The sequence below is a fragment of the Gossypium hirsutum genome, chromosome D04 (genome assembly GCF_007990345.1).
Source record: "Gossypium hirsutum isolate 1008001.06 chromosome D04, Gossypium_hirsutum_v2.1, whole genome shotgun sequence".
In the NCBI taxonomy this organism is placed as follows: Eukaryota; Viridiplantae; Streptophyta; class Magnoliopsida; order Malvales; family Malvaceae; genus Gossypium; species Gossypium hirsutum.
In genome coordinates this window covers 17,388,746-17,396,960 of record NC_053440.1, presented here as the reverse complement: position 1 = coordinate 17,396,960, position 8,215 = coordinate 17,388,746, and the positions used below count along the sequence as shown (strand labels likewise).

Below are 8,215 nucleotides of genomic sequence, written 5' to 3'. Positions count from 1 at the left end.
TACATAATTTAAAAATGCTATTTAAACGTACAAGTTTACCTCGACAATAAAATGTAGAAACGAAGTCGATTAATCTAAAGCTTTCTCTTTGCCTCGATCTAAAGCCGTACGAGGTCTATCTTGATCTAAATGAATAAATTCAATAAATTTAATAGTCATTCTATTCAATTCAATCCAAATTCATATTTTTGCAAAATTATACTTTTGCCCCTAAAGTTTTTATTTCTTTACAATTTAGTCCTTAAGCTTGTAAAATGAAATTCATGCAATTTCATCCCTACCCAAGCCTAGCTGAATTTCATATAAGCTCATAACAGCCTACACATTTCATTATTTCACAAATTACACCATGAATATTTCTCATTTTTTGATTTAATCCCTAAATAACAATTTCATCAAAAATCACTTAACAAAAGTTGTTTATCTAACAACAAAGATTCATTTTCTTCCATCAAACATCACAAACAACATGTATACATTCATGGAAAAACCCTAATCTTTTAACAATTTTTTAAATTAGTTCATGGGCTAGCTAGATTAATTTACAATGACTTCAAAAACATAGAAATCATTAAAAACAGGATGAAAAAATGCTTACACGAACAAGGTAGACTAGTCGAACCTTCAAAGCACAAAAAATGGTGTTTTCTCTCTTCAAAAATTGGTGGAAACCAAGTGAGAAAGATGATACAAAATTTTTTGTTTTGTTTAATTAATCTTATTTACTTATTTACTATTTTAACCTTTGTTTTTAACTTTAAAAATCATTTAAACTATGTCCAAATATGTCCACCAACTAAAAAAATGGTCTAATTACAACATAACCCTCCAACCATTTAATATCATAGCTATTTAATCCCTTTAGCTTATAGAACTCAAGTTTTGCACTTTTTGCAATTTAGTCTTTTTTATCGAATTAAGCATGCAAATGGTAAAATTTCTTAACAAATTTTTTATACGATACTACTAACATGCTATAGAAAAATAAATAATAATAAACTAATTATTCACGCATCGAATTTGTGGTCCCGAAATTACTATTTCGATTTCACTAAAAACGGGTTGTTATAGTCATTCAACACCATGTCATGATATAACATCGAAAATCACATAAACATTTATATATTTTGTTAGAAAGACATTTATCCATTTAAAATTTTCCCAATGAACGATATAAACAGATACGGATACGCGGTTATCCATCTAAAACACGCCAGAAAGCTCAAACGAGCCAAACCAATCGAGAACACGCTTGGGCACCAAGTTCCTAACCCGTAGGCTAACATTCCTTTGGAAACACACCTGGGCACCAAGTGTCAAGCCTGTAGGCTTTACATCCGCCCCCAATAACACACCAGAATCACTGTAAATATAACACAATAGTCTGTAACAAATGCTAAACTCCGGTATATTCAGTGGATAATAACAAGTCAGGAATCATTATCTTATCACAAGTCAATCCTGTACAATGCGCAATATAACCTATTGGCATGCCAATTGTATCCTATCCTATGTTTATCTGGGCTCGATACACGTAATCGTATAATAGTTCACATTTCAATCCATTTTCTCACCATTTCAACCGTAACATTTCAATTTAAAACCAATGTCAACAAATTACAGAATTTTAATAATAGCATTACTAAAATACACAAAATCATACCGTATGAACTTACCAGGGCTAAACTACAGAGATGATAAAAATTTAGGGACTAATTAGTAACTTTTTTTTTCCACAATTATCTACTGGTTCTTGATCTATGAAGTAGTTTATTTCAATTTATTAGCCTCAAATTCATTTAATATTCAATTTAATGCATATGTCTTCCTTTATAATTTTTCACGTTTGCCCCAAACTTTTACATTTTATTTAATTTGATCCTTAAGACTAAAACATGATTATTTTCACAATTAAACCTTATACCCATTGAACCTAATTCATAACCATCCCAAATCAGTCTACACATGTTGAAATTTCATAAGAAAAACATGTCATAATTACATTATTCTCAATTAAATCCCTAAACTTAATAATTATACAAAATTACTTTACAAAATAGTCCTATTTAACAACCAAGCTTAATAATCTACCATTAAAATTCAAAAACACATCAAACTCATTAATGACATGTTTCAAAACATTTAACATTTTTACAAATTAACCCCCATGTTAGCTAGATTAAGCTAAAACTATTAAAAAAACTTAAAAACTACTAAAAACAGGAGCAAAAATCACTTACATGCACAAAACCTAGCTTGGTCGAATCTTTTTCTTCAACTAAGGTGTTTATTCCCTTCTAATTTCGGTGGTAAGCATGAAGATGATGATAAATTTTGTCTTATTTTTAGTTTATATTTTCTTAATTATTAATTTACTATTTTGCCCTTATAAATTTAACTTAATAACTAACCAAGCTTTGTCCATATTTGTCCACTATCTTTCTAAATGGTTTAATTACCATAAAAGTCATTTTTACATGTTTGAACTTTTAGTCCTTTTTACTTAATTACCTATCTAAACATTACAATTTCTTAACCAAATTTTAATACGATCCTATTGACCTCTTTAATATTTACAAACTGATATGGTGGAACTGTGGTCCCGAAACCACTGTTCTCAACACCACTAAAAAATAGGTTGTTACATGTCTGAACTGAAAAAAACATTGGACATGACTCAAGTAGAATAAGTTCACGATTCGTCTAATGATTTATTCACTTGTGACATTCATAGTTGATGTATCCTGAAACTAACTAAAAATACGACAAAGGCAAGTGCACCTATCAATAAATAATATAGCTACAGTGAGTAGAAATATCGTATCCACGAGGACTAAAAGTACTAGTAATTACAATTTTCCTATTATTTAGCTGAAAATTGGAGTGATTGGTTTAAACTAAAATTACTAAATTAATTTAACTAAAGAACTCAACAACGAATAAATCAGGAAAATAATTGAATAATAACTAATGAGAGAAACAATACCTAGGAAAAAATCCACCTAGACTTCATCTATTATTATGAATCTAAATTAAACGAATTATTCACTTGGTATCTTGATCCGTAAAAATCCCTAAATTATGCTAATATCTCTTTTGAGAATAAAAGCAACTGACTCTAGGTTGATTAACTGAAATTTCTTTCTAATTAAAACCCCTATTGCATTAACTCGATCTATGGATTCCCCTATTAGATTTGACTCTAATCCGGTAGATTTATGTCGTCCTATTTCTAGGATTGCATACAACTCCACTAAATTATGCTAGATCTACTCTTAAATAGGGATTTTTCCTCATTTGATTTAAACACATTAAACATGAATTAATATCCCGAAAATATTAAAACAAGAGATAAACGCACATAATTGAGAACAAGAATCAAATATTTATCACATAAAATAGAAATCAAATAATAGAATTCATCATAGGGTTCATTTTCCCTAAGTATATAGGGAAATAGTTCATAATTACGAATAAAAACATCTTAAAGACAAAATATCCATAGGAAATAAAGAAACTCATAAAAACTTCAAAAGAAATTAAAAGGAGGTCTTTAATCTTGATGGAATTCTGCTTCAGAGTTGGCTCTAATGGTGTTCTTCAAGTTGTTTTCTTCATTATTCTCTGATGGCCCTAATTATCTTCTTCTATTTGGTATTTATACCCTTTAGAATGCCCGAAAAGCCTAAAAATTACGTTATTCCGCGTGTTTGGTATGCGAATTGCGAAATTGCACAGTTTGGCTCATGGCCGTGTGTCCAACCCTTCTGGGAAAGCCCAACTCGTTGGCTCATAGTCGTGTGTCCAACCCGTGTGGGAAAGCCCAACCCGTGTGCCTCTTAAAATTTGCTCTATTTGTCTGATTTTCGCTCATTCTTCGCTCCTCTTTCTCCCAAATGCTCTCCTAAGTATAGAAACATGAATTTAAAGGATTAGGAGCATAAAATTCACCATTTTGCATAAATAATCATCCAAGAACACATTAAGAACGAGATTAAAATATATTACTTTTATCACTTATCAATAGTGTGGCTTACCTTAATCCTAAGTGATAGACTACATGTGCGTGACTCGTATACTTTGAGGTATTGAAAGCCTAAGTTTAATTGGTAATAGAGTCGAAAACTGGTATGTTGGGTATATGACTTCTGCATGATGTAGGTTCACTTACAATAGTGGAATTCATAGTCCAATAATGGGTAAATGATATCCTCCCAACGATATTACATGATAGATGAAAAAATAACATGGTCATGGGTCATTTGTTTAAAATGAATGATTTAATTACTATTTGTTAGTAATTGAATTTTTCATGAAGGAAGATGAAATGGTTAACATGAGTTAAAATAGGGTCATATTAGGTGATTAGATTTAACCCAAAGAGATTAAGGATATTCTTTGAGGGTAACACACATATGACAAAGTCATTGGACAAACACTTGATTAGTAGCTTTTATAATGATGTATAATAGGCAGAGTTCAGTCATGGTACTTTAGTGGAAAGCCTCTGACTAAATAATGTTGTAGTTAATAAACGAAGAGTCAGAACTTAATTACAAATTATTTAAACTCTAATTATATATGTCCAATCAGTCCCTTCGCTAGTTTGGTGTAGCATTGATAATTTGCATTTGAATTGATGAGATGAAAATATGAAAATGATGTATTAGAGAAATAGATTGTATGCATTACTATCCACAATAAAATTGTTTTCTCGCTATGAACAAAAGATAACTTAGAGATTAAATTAATTCTTTGAATTATTATATAATTGAATGTAATTAAATAATTGAAGTTTGAAGTGGAAATTAAATTAATTAGTCATCGCAGTTTTAGTGAAAAAATTAATTAAATTTATTTACTCAAGGATTCTAGTATGGTAAAGTCGTAATGAATTTGACAAAATTAAAATTGGGTTTGAGAAAATAATTTAATTGAAAAAACAAATAAATTTATTTAATTAAAATAAATAATATTCTGGGAATCGAAATGAGTTATTGGATTGGTTAAATTACAAGAGTTAATTTAAATAACAGATAACATATATAACTATACTTAATACATGAGAAAGACTCAATGTCCCGTCCCACAAAGTGGGCGACAACCTTAGTTCCCAAAACTAGGTTGCCGCCACCCACTTATACATATTCGTAGTAGGGAATTATGTGTATGTTTTCTATTAAAATATTTTTTCCCTACTTGTTCAACTAAGACTTGTGATTTTTTCTGTAAATTGAGACTATTGGCTACATCAAACACACACTACTTAAGTGTCAACACTTTGTGAAAATTTAATGAGATTTATTCCTACAAATAAATTTTAAAATTTGAGAGATTTCATCTTTCGATTTCTAGCCTTTGAGAGATATTGATATTCCTACTAAATATCAATAAAATTTTCATTTGTGTTATTCAATTCATGATTAGAGCTCACACTCTAAGTAAGCCGAGGTTCAGGAATAGTGGAAAAGACTATATTGGTCGAAAGGCAATGACGTACTTTACCACCTATTCAAAACATAGGTAGGAATTTGGTAAAAAAACTTATTGCTATAAATATCACAACCACTCGGTTTTAGAAAATTTTTAATTTTCCACTATGCAACAAGGTTGTTTTCTAAATCGAATTTTTCCAACAAGCCTGAAAAAGTCGAAACTTGAGAAAATCCAAGCTCGAGAAAGCTTAAGCCCATAAGAATCCAAGTTTGAGACCAATCTAGCCCAAGCTCGAGATAAATCCAACCCAAAGCCCAAAAAAGCTCGAATTTATAACTAAAGAACCACAATAGACATTCATAATTAATATAATTTTATGTTATTACTTAAAAATAAAAATAAAAAATAATTTATAATAATTTATTTTATGAAAATGTGATATATATTTATATTAAAATTTTATTAATAGAATAAGTAAAGAATAAAAAATTTGTATGTTAAATTATAAAGTAAAATAAAATTTAAAAAAATTAATTGAAATAAAATATTTTTAATACTATAATTATATATAATAAATATAAAAATTATTAATTATTAAATTTTATAAAATTTAAATTTAATGATAATATAAAATATATAATGACATAATATATTAATTTAATAATATGATAACTAGTGTTATACTTTATCACAAATTATTAAACATAATATATTATGCAATAGTAATAACAACACTAATAAATTTAATTTTAGTGATTTGGATTTTAGATTTTAATTTTTTTTATAATTTGAGAATTTAATTTTTACTTTTAGTTTTTACTGGTTAATGTTTAATGTTTTATTAATATTATTATTTTTAAATTAAGTTTTAATTTGGAATGAGTTTATTTTTATTTAAGTTGGATTTTGAATAAAGTTTAAATTAGATTTACGTTTGGGTTCCACGTTTTGTTGGTAATGGATTTGGTGTTAATATAATATATAGGTGTAAAGTTGATTAATTTGCTTTAAAAGATTTTAAATTTCAAAATTGAAATCAAAATGACAACATTAAATCAATCGATTACCTAATTTAACTTTAATATATATACAAACTATTAACATATTGTATAGTATATAATATAATATAGCATTATATAATATAGTAGGAGGGCTGACTTTCAAATGTATAAAAAGTATAAGAACTTACAGCATATTTCAACTAATATAATAATCAACAATAATATATAATGATAATTAATATATTATGTATTACGATTACAATATGTGATGTAATATTAAATAATGTAATAATATATTTTAAAACTATTAATACATATATAACTATTAATTGGTCCAAAATCAAAACCGAATTTACCAAGCGATTTGCTTGAATTAGCTCGATTCAATCAGTTAAGTTGGTTTATATCACTAACTGATAAACTATTTCATCATATAATAATATAGTACATTGGGAGGGATCCACTTACAGTAGTGTAAAACTAAAATAGTTTTACATCCTTTTGTATATCTTTATACTATTACTATTTTAACAATCCAACCGTTAAATTTATCGATATAATTGTACTTATCATGCATGTAAATTTTCAAATTGGTCTGATATCTCTATTATATTTATCTAAAACATAATATATATATATCTCTTAATAGTTATTGAATGGTTAAAATTTATTTTTATATAAAACAAATAGTTAGAAAATTTTTGTACAGCCCAAATTTTCCTGGGCCCAAAACCAATACAAACCCAAACTATTAACAAACCCAAAACAAATTAAACCCATAACAGCCCAACTGATCCAAAGCCCAAAGTCCCAGCCTCAATGGTCAAACTAGGGTTTCAGAACTGAAACCCTAGCCTAGCGCCGCAGCCACCAACATCACTACCTGCTCCCTGCTACCGCCGCAACCACCACCACCAACTCCTCTAGCACCTGCAAGGAAGAGCACACGCAACAACAAGTACAATAACAGTAGAAAAATTGTAAAAAAAAATGGATGTAATGGGCTATAAATAGCCGAATATCAGCTTTGTAAGGGGCTTTTGAAAAAAAAATTGGAAGAAATAATAAAAAGTTTTTTAAAGGTGATTTTCTTTAGTTTTTCCGATTTCCTTTTTTCCTACTTTCATTTTATTTCTGTTTTCTAAGTGGGTTCTTTCTTCTTTTGTTTTATTAAATCATATATATATATACATATATATAAGAAGATATAGAATAAAAACAAAAAAGGGGTTTTTACCTATTTTCCGCACTGACGGAGAGGAAGAACCGAAAGGTCTCTTCCGATTTCGGCCATCTTTCGCCTAGATCTCGACTTTTCTGACCCCAAATACGACCCTTACTCGAAAAAGGGGACAAAACGGGCCTTTTTTTGACTTCTCCGGCCACCATATACGGCGGCGCCATCGCCGGCGACCGGCTACCAGCACGGTGGCCGACGGCCGGACCTTAGGCTGTAGGCCGGACTGCCCAAATGGGCTTAAGAGAAAACTTAATTTTTTTTCTGAAATAATGAGGCAAATGACTTTTTTTTCCTAAAAGTGGGCTTTTATAGGCCCCCAAAACGACGTCGTTTTGGGGCAAGCCTATCAGGCCAAAACGGCGCCGTTTGGCGCGACCCGCGGGCGACCCGACCCGTCCAACCAGGGTCCGCGTGTTTTGGCCTTCAAAGGGGTTATTTGCGATTAAGGCCCTTCCGCATTTTCGGTCTGTTTCAATTTGGACCATTTGTTTTTTCTCCTCTTTTAATTCGGACCAAGGATTCGTTCCCTTTTTTTAAT

At 29.6% G+C, this 8,215-nt stretch overlaps 1 long non-coding RNA gene across 1 annotated transcript; it reads right to left on the bottom strand.

Annotated features, from left to right (window-relative positions):
* Positions 1-7,094: 7,094 nt before the first annotated feature.
* LOC121216408 (uncharacterized) lies at positions 7,095-7,937 on the bottom strand. Its single transcript, XR_005912596.1, has 2 exons — positions 7,675-7,937; positions 7,095-7,367 (listed from the first exon to the last, which is right to left on the bottom strand). It is a non-coding gene; the product is annotated as an uncharacterized lncRNA (long non-coding RNA).
* Positions 7,938-8,215: the final 278 nt, after the last annotated feature.